This window comes from Aptenodytes forsteri, unplaced genomic scaffold (assembly GCF_000699145.1).
Source record: "Aptenodytes forsteri isolate BGI_AS27 unplaced genomic scaffold, ASM69914v1 Scaffold51, whole genome shotgun sequence".
Lineage (NCBI taxonomy): Eukaryota > Metazoa > Chordata > Aves > Sphenisciformes > Spheniscidae > Aptenodytes > Aptenodytes forsteri.
In genome coordinates this window covers 2,858,633-2,865,944 of record NW_008795495.1, presented here as the reverse complement: position 1 = coordinate 2,865,944, position 7,312 = coordinate 2,858,633, and the positions used below count along the sequence as shown (strand labels likewise).

At 36.0% G+C, this 7,312-nt stretch overlaps 1 protein-coding gene across 1 annotated transcript in view; it reads right to left on the bottom strand.

Moving 5' to 3' along the window:
* Positions 1–7,312, bottom strand: part of PIBF1 (progesterone immunomodulatory binding factor 1) — a 125,777-nt gene that overhangs the window by 106,908 nt on the left and 11,557 nt on the right. The gene's annotated exons all lie outside the window — the stretch shown is intronic.

Genomic DNA, 7,312 nt, shown 5'->3' with positions numbered 1-7,312 from the left:
TATTGGTGCGTTATCAACTTTGTTCTCATCCTAAATCCAAAACACAGCACTGTACCAGCTACTAGGAAGGAAATTAACTCTATCCCTGCCGAAACCAGGACAAATAGACAAGAAAAGTTTAGGACAACAGCATATATGGAGTGGATGACTCGTAAATACAGCTTCCTAGGATAAATGAACACAAGGATAATACTCTAGAATAGGGATGGAAAGACACAAAGAACACTGACCAAATTCAGAGGCACCATAAACTGAAAGACTGACAGAATGCCTTCTTGAAAAAAAAAAAAACAACCACCTAAATGCTTGTAAGACACTACAGAAAAGCTCCCTGAGCTACCAAACTGTAACTATTCTCTTGATAAATAAAAAATTTTCATTTTGTATTTCACAAATCTAGTAATATTCACTTGCACTAAAATCACATTAGATCACAATGACATAATCACACCACTGAGAAAGTTTTCACAAGGATTTTGGATGGCATATCATTAAGAACATGTCATCTAAAGACACAATTGTTATTCATCCTAACATACTGGTATATATGGCTTATTTTTATCTTTACCCTCATTAATAGATATACATTAAACAAATTAACACTATAGAACACTTTCTTCTTAAACCAATTAACATGCCAGAATTTATAAAGATGGCATTATCATAATGGTACAGCTTCTGTCAGATGTTTTTAAAGGTGTTGTCTACAGGTTAGCTAGAGTTTCAAATGTGTAACATACAGGCGCAAGTACCCTGTTAGGCAGTGCAAACATGACTCATCTTGTAATAGGAAATGGTCGTAAGGGCACTTAAAAGTTAAGTGTAAGTTGAAAGATTAAGTTTGGATACAATTCCTCTGAGGATATCCTGTGCCATTCTGCTGCTAATACCATGCTGGAATTCATACGCCCTTCACAGAGTGGACTATTGAAGCTCCTATAGTATTACACATTTAGCAGCTAGAAGACAACTACCAAAAGTATAAAATTAAATCGGTTCACCTCTGGACAAATTTGTCATAAACAGCTCTAAAGCACCAATTAACAGAACAGTTAAATATCTACAAAATTAGTTCCTTCTAACACTTGAGACCCAAATTAGGTTTTGAATTTAATTTAACAAATCAGTTGTTAATGTCATGTTAATGTCATGTTAACAATATGATAACTCCACGGAAGGGGAGGGAAGTTAAATTCTACTTTTGAAAAGTGATACTAAGACATACCTAAAGTATCAAACTGTTAAACAGATAATTAAAGAAAGGGGGTTTGTCTTGTTTTGTTTGTTTTTTAAAGATTTACTATAATTCTTGAAGAAATACTAATTCTACTGCATAGGTCACTGTTTTCCAACTACCTAATCTTTTAGGTGTCAAAGTTGTATTTTAATCACAGGAAGAAATGTGAACAAGGCAAGCTAATAAAGAGTCTATAGGCTAACACACAAAAAACCCTATATGGTATGCATATCTCCAGGTAGCAGATAGACAAGCTTCTGGACTTCTGTAGCAATACATCTTAAAGACATACAATCAAGCTGCCTGTGCTTAGGAAGAATAAGCCTTGCATGTGATGAAGTTAATTTAGTTTATAACAATGTCCATATACCCTGAAATGATTTTAAGATCTCTGCAATGGAACAGCTTTATCTTTCAATTTATCTTCAGGAGATAGCTTGGAAGTCTTGATGAACAGCTTTGTCCTGCTGAAGCAAAAAGGGGGCTTTTAAAAGGATCAAGATACAGAGCACTTTCAAGGACACGAATGAGGTCCTGGAAATAACACCAATACATAAAAATAACTTAAGTAAGTCCACAAACCTTAAAAAAAATTAAAGGACAAACAGTACTTCCTCACATGGAACGTCATTGTGATGATCCTGCCAACAATGCATGGTTTTTCTTCAGCTTCTTACTAATTTTTGCTACTGCAGAGAGTAGCAACTCGGACAGATGAGGTGGTTAAAACAAATAAACAAAACAAACCTGTCCTGTGCAAGATGGGTAGGCAAACATTGCCTGAAGAAACTGTTAACAGAGCTAAGAGACACAGTATTAACCAGTACAGGTGGTTTCTACAGAGCATGTGAAGCAGTCCGTACCAAGAAGTGCTTCCATTTTTTTTTTTTTTTTTAAAGACACTGTTGACACATGGATGTTTCAAGCAAAAAGATTCTGGAGTTGCCTCATCTGCACCATTTAAAACCCAAATTGGTAAAGAAACTAAAGATCTAATGACAGACCCCAGTTTTATGATATTGAGCTTCACTGTTATCCTCCATCTGGAATGAATAGCAGCTTATAGCAGTCACTGAAATGAACACCTACCTAAATTTCAAGTACAAAACCTAGGTGACATACTTTTTGAACAAAGTTAGTGACACATAATACATGGTACAGATTATCTGATCTTTGACAAAGCCTTTGGGGATAAGAAGATAAACAACAGAAATGCAGGGAAAAGATTAATCAGCCAATCAAGTAGCATGACTTCTTCACACTGTCTACAGATAAGCCTGTGGAAGACCATGATCCTGCTTTTAAAAAGCTTATTTAAAAGAACTTCACCTTTGAAGGATCACTTACACAAGCCAGCTCTTTCTGTTCCTATCCTAAGGTACCTAAAGGCCCTAGTCAAACGTAAAGCTACTATACTATTGCGATGTGAAAACCAATTCCCTCAAGTTATTTGGATGAGGTGTTGCTACTCAGTGAAGATGACATTTTGCTTCAATCTGTTTACATAGTATGCATTCAAAAATTATTGGTCAATACATTATTTATTTGAATACAACTGCCCAAATGTCAGGAAGAAGTTATACATAACTGGATGAATAAGACATCTCTTCTAGTATGTTGATATGAAATTGGTAATCTGCCAAGGACTGTAGATGGGGCACTATCTGCCACTAAAAATTATAAACGAAAACGTTGAGCTACTTCCAAAATAGGGAAGCTCTGCAAGACAGGTAAGAAAGAAAAGCTTTGGCATAAGTGCCTCTATGGCAAAAGAAAGCGGGAGAAATAAAAAGCTCTTTCTCTCTGGATTTGAGCTGACAAGAATCTTCAGTGAAATATTCTCAGGTGAAAAGAATCCTTGAGATCATTGCATTAGAGACTAGTATTAAGCCATTTGGTCTTTCTGAACAACTAGCAGTCTATACGAGCCATAGCTATGTATCAAAAGAGGTAGAAAGACATTGTATAGAAAAGGGAACTTTCACAGATATGTAAGTTTTCTTGAGTCTTGGAAATGTTAAACTGTTGCCCCAAGCTAATAGTTATTGGTAGAATATTTTTCTTTGCAGCTTTTTTCCTGAACAAGATAAATATTAACAATAACGAAGGAAAGAAAGCACATACCTATGACTGAGGCTTCATCTGTCCTTTCTAGAGAGAGACACGAAGACCAAGTAATCAAAGCACTGCTTGAAAGAATTGGTGTCAGGGGGCTGGAGAAGGGTTCTAGAGTGCAGTCTTTACAGATGTGCAAACTTCAGAAGAAATCTTAGGGAACACGGTCCTTCTGGAGTGGCAACAGTAGCCTCAATTTTACAACATTCAGATACATCTAGTGCCAACTGATCCTTTGAGTGCAATAGTTTAGTTCATTCTCTGAAGACTATAGAAACATTTTTCCACCAGCTGGGAAACATTATCACAGAGAAAATTGTTAGGTTTGTCTAGCAAAACCCGACAGCTACTAATCCTGATTCAGAGACAAGGTCTTAGAAGAGATCTTTGTCCTACATACATCCAGCTTTGTCTTTAGGCTAACCATAGCTTTTAGATAACTCTCATACTATAAATTTGATTGCAAGTCCTGAAGGCAACTCTACAGAAAAAAATAACTAAAGAAAGGAAGCCCTGATAAAACGGTATCAAGACCGAATTCCAGGAAAACGTTGCCAAGAAACTCATAGCCAGAAGAAGAAAGCAATACTTAATCTTTTAGAGCTACAAAGAAAAGCAGAATATCTTTCTCAGACTCTCTCCCAGCCTTGAGAGAAACAGACAAGTAGTAAATTACATCTGTTTGAGGGAAGGTTCTAACCACTTTGGAAGCAAACAACTCTGAAAATAGTACACTGATGTTCAGCATGGGAACACACACATCAGAAGCTAGTTTTGTTTCTGGGAAGCTCCTAGTAATACAACACTACAGCTGGACTTTCTTCTCTATCTGCGCCTCCAAAGGTGGTGGTGCTAACATTATTTGCACTTGAAGTACTGAGCACTGTAAAAGAAGGACTGAAACGAGTTTGTACTATACATCTGGTAACAGATCAGTTGGCACTGAAATACAAGACATCACTTTTACCTTCTACCACCTCCTCCCAGTCTGTTGCTGCTGCACCTAGAATCAGAGGAACTGCACTGGTCTAAATCACAGATGCAACAGTTGTGTACAGAGAGGCATCAACTTAGTTGTAGTACTGCGGAACCACTTATACTGATCACTTTAAAAACAGAAAGTAGAGACAAAGATCTTTTGACGCTAGTGTGTTTATCAGATGATGTTCCAATGCTAGAAATCAGTCTTCACACACTGTTCTTTGCTACCAGTGGTCAGAAGCAGCTCCCCATCCTACTGGGTCTCTGTTACAGATTCAGCACGCTTTGATTAAATGCTAACTCAGAGCAGCAACAGGCAATCAACAAGAGAACTTTGTTACAAAGTTGTAGAGTTTTAGTGGTCTTATTCCTTAGCATACTAAGAATTAAATGAGTGCTAACAGAGGCTGATACACACTTAGGACCTTCTGCCCTTTCTGAACAAATAAAATATATTTTCAGCTACCTAGAGTACAAATACAAGTGACAAACGTTTGGAAGATGTCTTTTATGCCCTGAAGTCAGAAATAAAAGTTTTTCTAATACAAATGAATTAATAAATTGCGTAGAGATAAAGAACATGTGGACTTGTCAAGTCCTAGAAAATTAGTTTCTACAAGACTACAATGACAATTCAAGTTCTACACAACCAAGCTTCCTAGTTGGTACAGCTGGCTGTTTATAAACTCAGTTAGCTGAGAGGCCACAGTACCAGGCCACTGCACTCACTTTTGTGCCAGGCTAGATCTGTTGTGCCAACAATGAGTTTTGTTTGGGTTTTGTTTGGTGTTTCCCCCCCCCCCAACAACAACAACAAAAAAATATGGCAGCATGTAGCAAAAAAGATTTAGTGGGTTTGAAGACCTGATTTTATATAACAGATACTCAGCTGTATTGGCTCATCGTAATAGTGTTCAGAGAATAGAACTGTGCTGCTTTGCTTTCCCACAAAACAATATATAAATGCTCATGAGCAGAGAAAACAAAATAATCTAAGTGTGTCATGTTCACACTCCAAAACAAGAACAGTAAAATTAGAGCTCATTTCCTTTGACCAAATTAAAGGACTACAGCCATCCTGTCACAAAATAACATAGCTGATATTAGGAAATGGTTGTCTTATTTGATGAATTTATTTCACATTTAAATTTTCCTAGAGTTGGCTTAACACATTAGACAGGTTTGGATTTTCCTTAAAATTTTTTCAACTCTTTGTTGGCTAGACAGACTTTCCTATGAGTCTATACCTAATTCTCTCATATTTCTCGTGACTTTATTTCTGGGTGAATATCTACATGTATAAAACTTACTCAAACCTAGTCTGTCAGCCATGAAGAACCAGAAAAGCCAGCAAAATCCTCCTCCCCCAAGCCATTAGTAGTTAATGGAAAGATTTGGGAAAAGCATGTATTTTAGCTCCTTTCCATGTTCCACAAAGAGAAAAAAAACATGTTGAAACTCATTAGGAAGAGCCTTAATTATTTGCCATAGTAGAAAAAAAGGAATGCTTATTGTAGTAAGTGGTTTATTCTCACAGAGAAAAAAAAAGTTGTCTTAACTTCAGTAATAATTGTATTTCAAAAGTCTGTATTAGTAGTTTCCTAAAGAAGTTTTAAACCCAGAACAGACACTTTGTTGATAAATTATGTAGAGAACAGAAATATTGCAACTGTTGGACAAAACTTAAAATTTAAGGAATATTGGATGGGAAACCAGAGGAAGGATTTGAAGAGTGTAAGTTATTTAATAACAGGCAAGGAACTTCAGCAACTATGTTTCATGTAGCTGGAAATAAAGAATGATTGGAATACAACAAAAGCAGTAAAAGAAGAGTGTAAGAGCTTAAGTAAGACTCTGAATGAAACTGTGCTTTATTTCCTACTGACAAATTCCCTTGCAATAAAGCTTTAGCTTATCAAAGGAGCTCAACTAAATAAGTTACCCCAACAGCACACCTTGAAACCACTTCTTCCTAAACTACATGAGATGCTTAGGTACATTAGCTTTAGCGTACTAAATACATTAGAGATTCTGAAGTACCCTCAGGTATTGATGATGCTCCTCTTACCTTATTATCTGAAACAGCCTGAGGTACCTTACTACAGTGACACTCATCAAGTCACCAGGTCAAATCTGAACTTGCCAGAAGCAAAATACAGAGACTCTAAAGTCTCTCCATACATAAAATACTTCGTATCAGGTCACATTTCATTAAATGTCCAAAACACGTCATCTCTATGCATAACAGACAGGGTAAAGACTTGGGTTTGGGGGTTTTTTTTTGTACGTATGGAAGAACCGTAGTAAGTGATCTTATCTGAAACCTAAGAATCCTAAGGAATAATTTTTATTAACAACTGTAAGCCTTTTTTTTCTTGTGACATTTCAACACCTGGATCTCTTCCCTGATTTTTTTTTTTTAAACGAGGTATTCATTCTCACTAATTGTCTCTCATTTTAAGCATGATTATGCAAACAGGGTATAAGCATTCAAAGAAGCACCTCAATTCAACACAGGCAATATTCTAGTGCTTTCTCATCAGCATCAAAAGAAAAGCACAGTAAACTTCAAACTTTGAAAAATAAATCAGTGGGAAAGGTGGATACTGCCACCATGTGGTATAAAAAGAACAAATTTAGAAGTTTCTATATTAAAGAATGGTCAATGTACCAAGAAAATTGTTTCTAGCACAACTTTAATTATTGTTATCTACTATCCCGTTAAATTGCTACAGCAAAAATTAACACAGATGTCAGTCAAATCTCAGAAGGCTGAAATCCTCCTGTAGAATTTTATTAAATCAGAGCACATTAAATGTACAATGAAGGAAAATGCTCATGTAAATCGAAGTTAACAAGATTAACTTAATCTCACTTATGACCAGAGATCATGACACAAAATAATGCTGAAGCACATAAACGCACAAATTTTATTGACTACTTTTTCTAATTAAATCAAAAAGAGAAATGGAAATAACA